Source organism: Malaclemys terrapin, chromosome 25 (genome assembly GCF_027887155.1).
Source record: "Malaclemys terrapin pileata isolate rMalTer1 chromosome 25, rMalTer1.hap1, whole genome shotgun sequence".
Classification (NCBI taxonomy): domain Eukaryota; kingdom Metazoa; phylum Chordata; order Testudines; family Emydidae; genus Malaclemys; species Malaclemys terrapin.
In genome coordinates this window covers 13,350,168-13,365,018 of record NC_071529.1, presented here as the reverse complement: position 1 = coordinate 13,365,018, position 14,851 = coordinate 13,350,168, and the positions used below count along the sequence as shown (strand labels likewise).

The 14,851-nt window shown below is 50.6% G+C and overlaps 1 protein-coding gene across 2 annotated transcripts in view; it reads right to left on the bottom strand.

Moving 5' to 3' along the window:
* The window catches only part of STARD3 (StAR related lipid transfer domain containing 3), a 32,339-nt gene extending 20,030 nt beyond the window's left edge, over positions 1 to 12,309 (bottom strand). Inside the window, exon 1 of one of the 2 annotated variants that reach the window (XM_054014350.1) lies at positions 12,201 to 12,309. The gene's annotated coding sequence lies outside the window, so the exon portion shown is untranslated. Of the gene's footprint in view, positions 1 to 9,704; positions 9,790 to 12,200 lie in introns of those variants that run through there. The other variant, XM_054014351.1, reaches the window with a different exon arrangement.
* Between the last annotated feature and the right edge of the window lie 2,542 nt (positions 12,310 to 14,851).

Genomic DNA, 14,851 nt, shown 5'->3' with positions numbered 1-14,851 from the left:
GTCTGATGTGATGCATTTCTTTTCTGGGTGCTCCCAACACAGGCCTGTCCCCACTAGACAGGGATGGAGTTTGAAGAGGGAACAGCAGCATACCAGAGGGGTTTTTTTGTTTGTTTGTTTTTTTACACAAGCTCTCTTCTGTGTGAAAGATTAATTATGGAGCATCCGAGCGCTCCATTACGTATTTATATATTCTCTGAAGTCTCTTTTTTTGTAGCAGGATGTCAGCTCAATCCAGGGGAGAGAGACACACTTGGTTTTATGGTGCTGCTCAAGGGGTGATGCTCGACTTCCAGGCAAGACAGGGTTTGAGAAAGAGCAGCTGAGAGAAGAGAAACAGCACTGGCTGCCTTGAGAAATTCCATGGGCAATGATAAGACTCAGAAAAGGCACCAGGAAGCTAGAATGTTCTATTGACACTTTTCTGATTCAAAAAGCAGCGGTAACATTATTAACATCTTTAAGGAGGAGAGTTGGGTTTTTTTCTTACTCCTCAGAGTTCGTGTTTCAAGCACGGGCCATACACTGGGATAATTCATTAACCAACTTTGTCCTCTCTGATGAGGAAGTGTTTCTAGTGATTTGAGCAGGAATTTGGGAGACAGGAGGCTCCTGCATCAAACATGAAGTACTTGTCTTAATTTTCAAGGCCTTTAATGACCTATCCCATCATCTTTCATTCTCTGATCGAGATATTGACTCCTACCTCTGATGGGCCAACAGCAGCCTCTATCGCCCACTTGTCAAACAAGTGCCTTCTTGCTTTCCCCCATGCTGCCTCTCACTGTCAGCATCCACAAACCTACTTCACTATCCTCCTGCAAATCCCTCCATAAGCTGAGACCACTGCCTGTCCTTCCAATCAATATTGTCTTATTGTCTCCTTGTGCTCCCGCTTCTGTCTCCATCCACCTGTTGTTTCTCATCTCATACTTAAATTGTCAGCTCCTTGGGACAGACACCTTCTTTGTTCTGTGTCTGTACAGTGCTTAGCACAATGGGGTTCCAGTCCACAACGGGGCTCCTCGGTGCTACTGCATACCGATAATAAAAACCCAGCTCCGCCACTGACTGTGTGGCCCTGGGTGAGTCACTTAGGGAAGCTGAGATAGGTATTGTGCCCCTTGTACAGATATAAACTACCTCACACAGCTGTACTGCAAGAATTACCTGGTGTTTGTATGGTACTACTCTAGGAGATGCCAAGAACTCAAAGATAGTAGTTACATTGCAAGTGAAAGGGGCCTGCCTCACCCTAGCCAGCAGCAGATCAATATCCATCTCATAAAGACACCTCAGGATTCAGTGAGATTGGCAGTGGCTGTTCATCTGTTTGAGAGGTCCAAGCCTGGAAGAGCAGACGGCACTGCAGGTCAGGGTTGAAGACACTCGCCTAGCACCTGTCCACACTACTCTGGGATCTCGCCAGCCCCTCCCTTTAGTCAGTTGCAAGTAGGCCCAAGAATCTGAACTTGTCAACAGACTTTTCAAGTATCAGATAAAGGTGAAGAGAACACCAAATGCAAACACCACACTGCCTTTCACGCAGATCTGCCCTACAAGGCCTGACGTGCTAACACACACAGATGTTCTGACCCAAAAGGGACACCTGTGTCAAAACACTGCAGGGACTTGTGTGGTTAGGTCATATCCTATGCACTGCACATAGAGACACTTCAGGCCTACCCTGTCAACATCCTCTTGGACTGCCTGGCTTCTGCTGATTTAAGTAATAAGCTTCCCATTAGCACGTGTTTGCATGTTAATTACATCTTGCAATAAGAAGACTCTTTGCCTCTCACTCCCTAGACTTCCTATTACTGATGTGTCTTCTCAGCTCATAAAATGGCTTTAACAACTAATTCTCAAGTCACCTCCTTTGATAGTTGCAGATTTTACACCAAATACTGTATCAGAAGACAAACTGCCTCAAGAGATTATTAGACTTGGATCCTTTCAAAGAGATGAACTACAGAGGATTTACAAGAAGTTTAAAAAAAAAAAAAAAGTCCTGGATTCCCTAGAGAACAGACATGTTTTTAAATGTAACCACCACTGTACTCCCTAATAAAGGGGAGAAATCCACATTGCAGATTTCTCTGTTTCTTTGCCAGAGTGACATAGCATCGACAGCTCAGATCTCGCTCTCTCTCAGGATCGCAGAGAGGTAATTTTGTTAACACACAGCAATTACATTTTTGATCATAACAATAATTAGCACTTACACACCACTTTACAAATGTTAATTAATGTTCAACACCCCAGAAGGCAGGTACAGATTATCTACTGAATACACTTTCCCCTGGTGCTGGAATCTTATAAAATTTGGGGCGTGATTTTGAAAGCAAACTTTTACAGCTTCTCTTTAAAGTCTTTCAGGACAAATTAGCACCTGTACCAATGCTTCTGAAGGTTACCGCCTGGGTCATATTATGTATTTGTTTCTGGTAGCTCCCACAAAATGCTAGGGCAAGGGTAGGCAACCTATGGCATGCGTGCCGAAGACGGCATGCAAGCTGATTTTCAGTGGCACTCACCCTGCCCGGGTCCTGGCCACCAGTCCGGGGGGCTCTGCATTTTAATTTAATTTGAAATGAAGCTTCTTAAACATTTTAAAAACCTTATTTACTTTACATACAACAATAGTTTAGTTATATATTATAGACTTATAGAAAGAGACCTTCTAAAAACGTTAAAATGTATGACTGGCACGCGAAACCTTAAATTAGAGTGAATAAATGAAGGCTCGGCGCACCACTTCTGAAAGGTTGCCGTCCCCTGTGCTAGGGCCTGTCCCAAAGAGCTAACATTGTAAAGGGAGAGAACAAAGACAAGGCTGGAGGGAGGGAGGAGAAAAGTGAATAGCAAAGTAGCAAGGTAGTAATCTGGTTCTTGACTCCATTCTGATAATACAAAATTTTACTTTTAACACAAGCTTTGGGCGGGGGCTTATCCATAGAAACAGCCTCTCAAAATCCTTTACGAACTCTGCTATTAACAGCGGGATTGTTACTTGAAGAGGTGGGCTTGTGAACTAGCTGAAGAAGGGTGCTCCACGCCTGGGGGGAAACAGTTGCGGAGATGTTTGTAGAAGTGCAACACAAGAAATCCTTCCGCCCGCCTCCCTGAAGAGCATCCCTATTAGAAGTGTGAGCTGGGAGCAGGGCTGGGCAGAAGTATACTGGTGCCCCACACAATATTATTTTGGTGCCCTCTCACCTCTGCTTCCCTTAGGAATCCAAGCACATGCTTTCCATGGGGCACCTTCAATCCTTCTTGCTCAAAAGGTGCTCTCCCACGGCATAGCTGATTGCCCATTGCAAAGACAGCTTCTTTCTGTAGCAGAATCCTTCCTACAGAGCGGTGCCGTCCAGTCTATGCCTAAATCCTCCCCCACAGCTGGCAGCCTGACCTCAGAATTTGAAGGGGAAGCAGTGATCCTGCTTCATGCTCCATGCCACAATGCCGCTGAAGGGCCAGTGCCTCAGACCCCTTGATCCTGGTTCATCTCATGAAAGCCCTGCCTGGGAGGGACCAAAGGGCAAGAAGGCCACATACCAGCAGCACAGGTGGAGGGGTGCGCTTGTGCTGTATTTAACCCCGGATGGTTTTCGGTACCCCACCTGAGTGCTACCCTGCAGAAACAGCTCTTCCCTTCCCCTGAAAGGCAGATCCCCACAAACTGCCACTACCCCCCACCCCACCCCATGAGACGGAACAAGGGAGAGCTTGGTATTGCAGCCAGCTCTGACCCAGGGACATGCATCTTCTTTGGGAGTCAAACGAGACTCCTTAGTCCCCCCAGAGCAGGGATGGCTACTCGGGGATTGAGGACCCCGCCTCTCTACTTCATGCTGCACAATTCCAACCCCGTCACGTCCCAACTGAACCAGACTGTGTATTTGACTGTACAACGCTCAACTCTTCGAGTCCTTATTCCCTGCTCTCGCTCCCCCCCAGGAACAGGGTGAAGCCTCCTCATGGAGCAGGCCTGACACTAATCAAAGGGGGATTTGTTTGATGGGCTTCATTTCCCCCTTCCCAGTTAAGACCTTTGCTCAGACCTGGATGTAGACAGGCCCCTTGTTTCTCCACCCCCACCCCCTCCGGCAGCAGTCACAATCCCAGAGATCCGAGGAATTGCTGTCAGAGTTCTAGCGACGACACACTCCTTACCACGAGGCTTGGTTTCCACTCTTGGTCAGAGGGCTGCTCTAAAGCAATGCACTTGGGGTTACTCAGTCACACGGCGGTGACTCAACGGCGGCACTGCCGAAGGCCAGGCCAGGCTCCTCGCCTTCCTTCACACCCCAACTTCCTCCTGCTACCACTCGAAACCGACAAGGCATCAGCAGTCTTCCTAACAGTCCTGGGTACGTCAGGAAACTGAACCCAAACCGCAATTTGGATCCAAACGCGGCCATCTGAGTGGGGGGTTCGAGCCCGAGTTCTCATTCAGGACCATGCAGCCCACGGATACTCAGACCTCAGTGGGTCAGGAGCCAAATTAATGATCAACATTACCCAAAAGAGCCACAGCTGTGTGAATTCATTATTTACTATTTAGATATATTGTATATTTTCTCGCAGTAAAATGACTGACCAAGTATGATTATTTTAGCAACTACGCTTGGTTAGCAGCATAGTAAAAGCATCCTGATTGGTTAATAATTAAATCACACGGGGTTTTAACATGTGCTGCAAAGGGGAGACACATTAAAGAGCCACCTGCGGCCGCGAGGCTCAGTCGGAGTATCCCGGATCTAGCAGAACGATGGGGTAACCCCGTTTTCTGGCATTTAATCTCACTGCCCACCAGAGCTGTCCTCCAAAGCCCTGTGTTCTCTGAGCCAGGCAGCCTACTCATCCTGACGGGCTAACCAGCCCTCTCTTTCCCAGGGGCAGAACAATCCGCACAGCGCATGCGGTGTGACTCACCATCCCTGCCAGCGCTTAGGGCAGCCCCCTCCTGCCTCGGGAGTGCCACCCCGATTTCCTGCATTCTGGCAAGGTCACTGTTGTGCGTGCCCGAGGCCATCCAGAGCAGGGCAAAGAATGGCAACTGGCTTTAAAAGGGCCGGGCTAACTGCAGAGAGCCACTATAAAGACAGACGGCACCTCTCAACCGTGCTCTGTGACCAGGGGATCAAAAGAGCCTCCCCCCCACAAAGCCTTGTGGCTCACCCCATTTTTCCAACATCCCTTGAAACCTATAGAAAAATCAGGATCACACCTTGCAGCCATATCTAGGTTCCTTCCTTCTTCAAAACAACAGTAGCCTGTCTGCATCCAATTTGCAGTCTCCACCACTCCAGCGAACCCCCCCCCAGTGCAGCCGCCTCATTAGCCCTTCACACTATCAAAACAATTTTCAGAACCCTTCAGTGGCAACTTAATTGTTCGAGCCTCTGATTCACACCAACTCCATTGTGCTCTCTGATCATAGCAACTTTGAGTCCAGGGTGGGGGGTTTACGCTTCTTCCCTTCCCTCCTCCCCAGCTCCCCTGGAGTTTACCGTCTGACACGACCACTTCCCTCCCATCCCTGCGCCTACAAGTCAGCAGAAAAAACACCCTGCCTAAATATTCAGGAAGGCTGATTTCCATGCCACGGCAGATCAGCTGCGAACCTCCAGCGTGCAGACTGGCAACTCAAGGTCTCACGACTGTGCGATGAAATCTCAAGGTCTGATGTAATTAATCACTGTTTTTATTAACGATCACCAGCAGCTGCCAGCTTGAGTTTAGAGACCGACCTTAATGAGGAGACTCTCAGGGCCTCAAGATTAGAATTAAACATGCAACCGATCAAGTTTATCTGAAAGTAGGTTTAGGAAACATAAGATTTGCTATTAGGCCATTACTCCATTAAGTTTCTGGCCTCCGGCAGTGACCAATATCGGATGCTTTTAAAGGAAATAAAATTCACCTCATATCCACAAACTACTCCTAGCATTAAGGGGCTCACGGGTGGAGAACTGTCATGACCCCCTCAGGCCCCACAGTAGCACTTCAGATGTTACTATGCAGTCGTGGATAAAATCCAGTTTGCCACTAGCTTCCTGGAATTGTGACTGCCACAGGCTGATTACATTCCATGCGAAGTAGCATTTCCTTTTATTTCATCTAAATTTAATCTGCCACTAATTTTACCAAGAGACCACTTATTCACTCAAGGGCTTGGGTTCAGTTTTTATGCTGCTCAGAACAGGGAACTGTGGATGTATTCTACGAAGTTTCATGCACTCAATAGCAAGTGCATCAATAATAAAGTACACAGTATAAAGAGAGTGATCGGATTTCACTGTACTTTTAACCGGAGATTTATTTAAAGTTACAAAATCCCCTCTCGCTTGCGTCATTTGTGGCCGTGTGATCACCTTTCCCTAGGTGCTCAGATCGGATGGTGATCCATGTGACCCAAACGCTTAGAAAGATTCAGATTTATAAACACATGAGGAACTTCACACTCATCAGTACAAAGTTCTTCTAGACTAACCAGCGTTACTGTAGGGTGGGGAGAGTTGCAACAGTCTTCGCAAAGTTAGGTCACTTTGTTTGCTCATGCAGCTGCGGCCAGGGCCAACGCACACCTTTGAATCTTTGCTTTCAAGCAGACCAACAAGAAGCATGCCGCATTGTATGCGCTTTCAGATCAATGCAGCGCTCCAAGACACACAGCAGCATTTTCCTCACGCCATAAAGTTTTACAGCCCCCAAGTTTGGACAATACTCGTAGCAACACCCAGTGAAAAAATCATTAGCAGCAATGGCAAAAGCAGACATATCCAACACTTCTGCTATGCAGGGATCCCAGGGCTGAAGTAGAAGGGGCGAGATATATCAGCAGAGGTTGTGGGAGGAAAGCAGTATTGGAAAGCAGGGACACTACCAGGCAGGTTGGACAGGCAGACCCCTGAAAGTCCTGCCCTCCAGCCTTGTCCTTAGCTTGAAAAGTAAGGGCAGCTACAATGCAAGAACAGGAAAGTGGAGAATCATAGAGGCTCTGAGGTGATGACTACACATGTTGGAAAACATGTTAACTAACAAGCTTTTAAACATGACTTAGTAGCTAATGGAGACAGGACAACTTAGGGTTAATCACAACATCCTCATTAAGGACAATATTGCATTGATTAATAGGATAAACATTTCCTACCATGAGTCATTCTCCTGGTGTAAACATAGTCAGATCCCTGTGAAATGCCCTCCTACCCCCAGAAAAGAGAAACAATAGTAGTATTTAGACTTTAAAAAAAAATAGCACCAAGAAAAAACAAAAACAAAGACTTAATTCTGACAAGCTGCCCAGCAAAGGCAGTGTTTGGATCACTCATTTCTCTGCATAGATCAGGGTTTCAATATGTTTTGCAACACAAGCCTCTAAAAATAGAATATTCCACTACTATATAAGCACCAGCCTTTCATGTTACATGTTATAGATGAGTGACTACCACATAGCTTTATCGACACTGGAAGTCACAGCAAGCTCTAGGGATGTTCTTCCCTTATTCCTTCTGGTAAGTGTTGTTAAAGAGATAGAGCGGGGGTCTGCAAGCCAGGAACTGAGTTCTGGTCCCAGCTCTATCAGTAATTTGGCATGACTTTAAGCAAATCACTTCATCTCTCTATGCATTAGTTTCCCCATCTGCAGGCAGGAGAAGATACCACTTCCCAGCAAGGGTTGAGAGGCTTAACTAGTTAATATTTATAATAGCATCTTGAGGTCTTTGGATGGAAGCACAAGGTGGCATTAGGAAACATTGCTACAGCTTTTAGCTCGACATCTCTCGGTCTCTGGATGCTTCTAATAAATGTTTACTGTCTACAGAGCGCGCTCTCCTCTCCTCACTGCTAGGTCGACTCGCCTGTTTATTATCACTATTGCCAAAAAGACAGATCAGATAGTTTTAAGCCACTTAAATGTAATGGTGCCCTTGGCGAATTAGTGCATAAAGCAGCTTTGGAAGGATTTGATTTAAATCAGAAAATCATTGGTAATCATCCATTTCTCCCTCACCCAAACATCAAATTCCATTGCCAATCAAGATTTACAGCGAGAACACTAAACCATAGCACTGCTACTCTTCTAGACAACTGGTGTCCCTTATTTGCTCTCAGTTTTATCTATTAATCAATGACTAATGTGAAATATGATCAAGTGTGATTTTACTCATTGGATCTACCTATCTTTAGCACGGGGTGGGCAAACTACGGCCCGCGGGCCACAAGTGGCCCATCAGACCATTTAATCCGGCCCTCAGCTCCTGCTGGGGAGCGGGGTCTGGGGCTTGCACTGCTCCGTGTGGCTCCCAGGAAGCAGCCAGCATGACCCCGCTTCGGCTCCTACGTAGTATGTGCCGGCATGGCCAGGCCACTCTGTGCGCTGCCCCATCCACAGGCACCGCCCCCACAGCTCCCATTGGCCATGGTTCCTAGCCAATGGGAGCTGCAGGGGTGGCGCCTGTGGACGGGGCAGCGTGCAGAGCTGCCTGGCCGCACCTCGTAGCTGGAGGGGGGGACATGCTTCTGGGAGCTGCTTGCGATAAGTGCCGCCCGGAGCCTGCGCACCTGAGCCTCCCCAACGCCCTAATCCCCTGCACAGACCTGATCCCCCTCCCACCCTTCAAATCCCTCAATCCCAGCCCAGAGCCCCCTCTTGTGCCCCAAGCCCCTCATCCCTAGCACCATCCCCAGCCAGACCCCTCACCACCACCATCACCCCCAGGCTCCAACAGCCTGCCCCATCCTTGATCCCCCTCTTGCCCTCTGAACCCATTGGTCTCAGCCCAGAGCCCCCTCTTGCACCTAGAGCCCACAGCCCCTGCCAGACCCCTCACACCCCTGCCCCGTACCCCAACCCCCTGCCCTGATCCCCCTCCTGCCCTCCAAACCCCTCGATCCCAGCCTGGAGCCCCCTCCTGCTTCCCAAATCCCTCATCCCCAGCCCCCCCTGAACCCTCACCCCCCTGCTGTACCCCAACCCAGAGCCCCCTCCCGTACCCTGAACACCTCATTTCTGGCCTCACTCCCTCCCGCACCCCTACCTCCAATTTTGTGAGCATTCATGGCCCGCCATACAATTTCCATACCCCAATGTGGCCCTCAGGCCAAGAAGTTTGCCCTCCCCTTCTTTAGCATGTTGCAACCCTTTCCCCAGGCCCTTCACCTGCCTTGTTGAGCCAGACTATAGGCACTTTGGGGCAGGGACTTTACTTACTCTTAACTACGTTAGTATTATTTCTTCTTTGTAATCCTGTCGCATCTAGAGGCCCCAACCAATGCAGAAGGATGATCTAAGGCAGTGGTTCCCAAACTGGGGTTCGGGAACCCCTGGGGGTTCACAAAATGTTACAGGGGGTTCTCGGGAAAAAGTTCCCTAATGGCGGCCAGAGCTGTCCCTAGAAACCCCGAGCAGCCTGGGGCTAGCAGCCCGGAGCCCCTGGACTTCCAAGAGCTAAGCAGATCAAAGAAAGCAGATCTATCACACTGAGGAGATTTAAACTTCAAGACTCCTTATAAGAAATGGAAAGAGCAGTGGAAAGTTTTTGCTGTTTTTAAAATTAAATAGGCAGCTAGTCTTGTTTTTAAAATTATTATGAAGAACAAGTTTAAGCTTTGTTGTAACGTGTGTTGTTTGCCTGGACTGCTCAAGACCTGACTGCTTGTGTAGGAGGAATTATTTGAGTTGGCTTCTTAAATACCTTCATGCTGTTTCACATCTGATACTCCTTGATGAAACATAGGCGCCTTGATACAAGCTACGAAAGTGAGATCTGGGAAGTGTGTTGCCATTTTCATAATGTAATAAAAATACTGTAATGATAAATAATAAATATTGTGTAATAAGCATGTCATAAAAACAAATTTTATATTTCCACGATCACTACTTTTATAATTTATACTCCGGTAAAGGAGAAAATCTCTGGAAATATTCATTTTTAGGAGGGGGTTGGCGAGACTTGACATTTTAGTGAAACGGGTTCACAGGTTGTTAAAGTTCGGGAACCACTGATCTAAGGGATAAGACACTGGATTTGGACTCTGGAGATCTGTGTTCAAATCCCTGTTTAGCTCCCAACTACGTATGTAATCTTGGGCAAATCAATGAACCTTCCCTGTGGGAATAATATTACCCTCCCTCACAGTGGTGTTGCAAAGATAAAATACATTAATAATGGCGATACACTCAGATACCATGGGATGAGGGCCAAGGAAGTATCTAGCTAGATTGGAGCCCTATTATACTAGACAAACAGAATAAGAAACAGCTCCTGTTTTAACAGCTTAACAATTTAAATTATACAACACTCAGCACAATGAGACTCCAATCCTGAACATGGCCTCAAGCTCTACCGCAACCCCAATAATAAGAGTAATAATTATTGAGGGGTTTGGGTTTTTTAATTTCCTGCTAGTACAAAAATGTAAAAGGGTCAAACCTGGCTCAGATTTTAAATTCCATAAGTTTAAAAAAATTCCAATAGAAACCTAATACATTCTCCTGGAGAACGGAAAACATTAGAAGTGGAAGTGACTCAAAGACTGACTGGAAAGAGTGAACATTTTCGTAATCCATCTGCTTAAGTGTTTATTTGCAGAACTGTGAGAAACATTCATAAAAACTATAAAAAAAAACCACGAAAAGTACATTTTAAGTGTTGTTGTTTTTTTAAATCTAAAATTATTAGACAGTTGGGAATTTTGAACACGACCAAGAATTAGGATGATAATAAAGTTTTGAAATAAAGATTTGCAAACACTTGGGTGATTAATGGGAGAAAAATCCAGAAGCTGAGCCCACCGGTAAGCCATCACACTAGGACAGCTGGTACCAAGGGACCAGCGTTTCTCAAAGACTTTTCGGGACCACCAGGACAGAGAGAATATGAAGGTGGTGTATTGGCAGTGGCCGATAAGAGGAATCTCTCTTATATGGATGGCGCTGTCCTGTGGATGAGTAGGAGAAGTGATACCTAGAGACCACTTCTTTCCCCTGTAGACCTCAAAGCAATTTACAAATGGAAGCTAGTATCATTATTACTTAAACACATACACACACAGAGAAACTGGCGTACAGAGAGAGGATGGGACAGTCAGGAGTCCTGACCCCCAGCCTTGAACACTGCTACATGGGTCGCCTCCAGAGGATTTGTGGGAATCAGTGCTCTCTTATTTCTCCCCTCCAAACCAGCTGCCTTTCCATGGGGCTAACAGGCACATCGTGCACAATGAGGACAACACACCGAAGATCGCCAAAGCGTCACCACGGGGCCACGCCAAGGGGTCAGCTGGGCCCCTCGGACACGGCGCTGAACAGAAAGAGCTGACCCTCGGGCACCCCCCTAAAGTGGGGCGGCTCCACTAGAGTCAGACCGAGCCCCCAGCTCCCCAGGCCCGGCACAGATCACAGGCTGCAGCCCCGGCCCCTCCTGGGTCAGAGCAGGGGGCACAACCCAGGAGCGGGGAAAGCCTGAGCCCTGACCCCCCCCCCCCCCCGCAGAGCATAGCGAGGGGGACGGACAGACAGACACCAATGGCGGGGGGGGGGGAATAGAGGCACAGACATGGGGTACGAGGACAGCTGGGGCGGGGGAGGGGAATAAGGGCTCCTGGGACAGACGGACGGACGCGGCGGTGGGGGGCGGGACAGACGGACGGACGCGGGGGGGGGGGACGGGACAGACGGACACGGCGGTGGGGGGGGGGACACGGGACAGACAGACGGACACGGCGGTGGGGGGGGGGGCGGGACAGACGGACGGACGCGGCGGTGGGGGGCGGGGGCGGGACAGACGGACGGACGCGGCGGTGGGGGGCGGGGGCGGGACAGACAGACGGGGGCGGGGGGGCGGGGGCGGGACAGACGGACGGACGGACGCGGGGGGGGGGGGACGGGACAGACGGACGGACGCGGCGGTGGGGGGCGGGGACGGGACAGACGGACGGACGGACGGACGCGGCGGTGGGGGGGGGACACGGGACAGACAGACGGGGGCGGGGGGGGAGGACGGGGACGGGACAGACGGACGGACGCGGCGGTGGGGGGGGGACACGGGACAGACAGACGGGGGCGGGGGGGCAGGACGGGGGCGGGACAGACGGACGGACGGACGGACGCGGGGGGGGGGGAGCCCGACGCCGGGGTCTCAGGGCGGGCGGACCCCGGGGGTCCGGGGCCGAGACGGCCCCATCGGTACCTGCTCATGGCCCCAACCGCCTCCCGGCGCCGGTGACAGCTTCAGGCCGGAAGCAAATCCCGGCTCGGGCCAGGCAGCTTCCGGGCCCCGCGCTTCCCATAGGGCGCTTTCACGAGGGGTCGGCGTGACCCCTGACCCCGGAAGAGATCGGGACTCTCCGTAGCTGCCTGCTTGGGGGGAGAGACCATCCGGCATGGGGGCGGGGGGGAGACATCGGGGAGAAACCATCGCGGGGAGAGGGGGACTGGAGCCGGGCTGCTGGGCATTGTACAGCCAAAGCGGGGGAACCCCTGTTTGTGGGGGGAGGACACCCCAACATGGAGAGGGGGAGCCCCTGTTTGTGGGGGGAGAACACCACTACATGGGGAGGGGGAGCCCCATTTGTGGGGGGAGGGGGAGCCCCTGTTTGTGGGGGGAGGACACCCCAACATGGGGAGGGGGAACCCCTGTTTGGGGGGGAGGACACCCTTACATGGGGAGGGGGGAGCCCCATTTGTGGGGGGAGGGGGAGCCCCTGCATGGGGAGGTGGAGCCCCGGTTTGTGGGGGGAGGACACCCCTACATGGGGAGGGGGAGCCCCATTTGTGGGGGGAGGGGGAGCCCCTGTTTGTGGGGGAGGACACCCCTACATGGGGACGGATGGCACCCCACATCTCACTGCCCTTTCGCTAGGAAGGGTCTCGTGTAAGGGGCTCCCTGTGGGGATGGGCGCGGCGCAGGCAGATGCTGGCATAGGGCAGAATCTCTTCAGGCTAAGGAATCTGCGGAGGTGCCAGCATCCTGGTTCCTGCTTGGCTCATGGAGATAGGAGCCCTAGGACACCTCCCCTCCCCCCGATAATAGAACGTGACTGTGAGCTGGTGCCAGCTCTCCGTGCTTCTCCTGATCAGGGCTGTCCGCCTTGATTTTCAACTTTCTCAACTGACTGGGACAAGCTGTGATCTGAGCACGGGACCAGGAGCTTGTCCTGAGGTCCAAGCAGCAGCGAGGGAGGCAGAGGACTGGGAGAATGAACAACTGTCTGTCTAGAAACGGTCCAAGGCTTTCATCAGCCTCCGTTCTCCCTTCGGAGCCTCAGCACTTCGCCTCAAACTTCTCAGGCCCGTCTTGCTTATGCTGGGGCAAATCATGAGTAACTACGGAAGTTAGAGGAGTTGCTTTGCTGCAAAGCAAGCGTAACTGAGGGGAGAATTGGGCCCTTGAGGCTGTGGGGTGAGCCCAGGCGCTCAGAAAGAGACGGATTGCATATCACCTGACTTTCAGTTCATTTGCTGGTAGCCAGTGCTAGTGAGGCAGGAAACCCACGGAGGTCAGTGGAGTCTGTGTGGTTCTCTGGCTAGAGGACTGGGAATCGGGAAATCTGTATTCAGCATGACCTTGGAGAAATCACTTCATGTCTGCCCCCAAATCCATGTGCCCTAAGTGGCAGTACCATATGGTAGCCAGCCTCCTCTGAGCCAGAATTTCCAGCCCAGAGACGTGGGTAGTCCACTGCATTCCTCACTGGATCAGCCGAGAACAAGCCCTTACAAGTCTGCCACCTTCCCACGGGACGGGATCAGGAAAAGAAACAGGCTTGTGTTGACTGGAGAATGCAGATTGAATTTGTTAATAACATGAAACCGGCCCTTGTCCACAGTGGGACAGGTGCCAGGACACTGCATCTTGGCAGCTTGATTTATTTCCTTGTGAAAAGTCAATTGGTGGAATGAGGGTATTGCTGGCTTCACTCAAGGCGCTGCTCCTGCGCAACAATGTCCTTGCTGTGAGCAGTTCCGATGCCAGCCAAAGCAAAAACCGGTTCCTGGACAAAAACAAAGGTGTCCCTTGACGCCGCTGCGTCGGGCAGCCAAACCCGTGTGTGTACTTAAAACACAGACTGGGAGAAGCACAATAAGGTGTGGTGAGGCGGGATTAGCTGGACTAGTAACCTCCAGAGGCAAGAAAACAGACTAGGGCCCAGATCCTCAAAACTATGTAGGCACCTAACAATTGTTGATTTCAGTGGCATCTCTTGAGTACAGCATATGGGTCCTGGGACTTAATGGCCAACTGTTACCAATAGCACTGCAGAATTTAGGGGGCTGGTGGTGGATTACAGAGACCCTCAGAGCTAGGTCACTGCTTCTACTCTGGCCCAGTTTGGGTGGGAAGTTGTTACTGTCTGATCCTAGCAGGTGTGGCTCCATATCACAAAACCCCACCACCACTCCACCTCCTTGTTGGAAGCCTCAGCAGAGAGGCCAAAGACTGACTGGATTTTGACTGCCCCTTTCACTTTGAGCGGGGAGCCTGGTAGGTTAGTATGAGGAAGCTTGCATAGGTCCTGCACCTGGCCCTATTTCCCCTGCCTATCCCATCCTTGTACAGAGAGCCTAACAGCCATTGTTCTGAGTCTCAGACAAGAACCTACTCTTTAACCATCTGGCACTGCAGTGACTCCAGCCCACGCTCCCTCTGCCACCATCTCTGCAGCTCTCCAAGGCCCTAGCACCCTATGGAGCATAAGGGATTGTGAGTTGTGGCCGAGTCTTCTGCTTACCAGCAGGGAGGCATTAACCAGCCCCATAGTTAGGTGCCAGCCTCATGCACTTACTGTACCCTGGCAAATCTGCTGTTGGGAGGCCTTGGAGTTGTTCCTGGGCACTTGG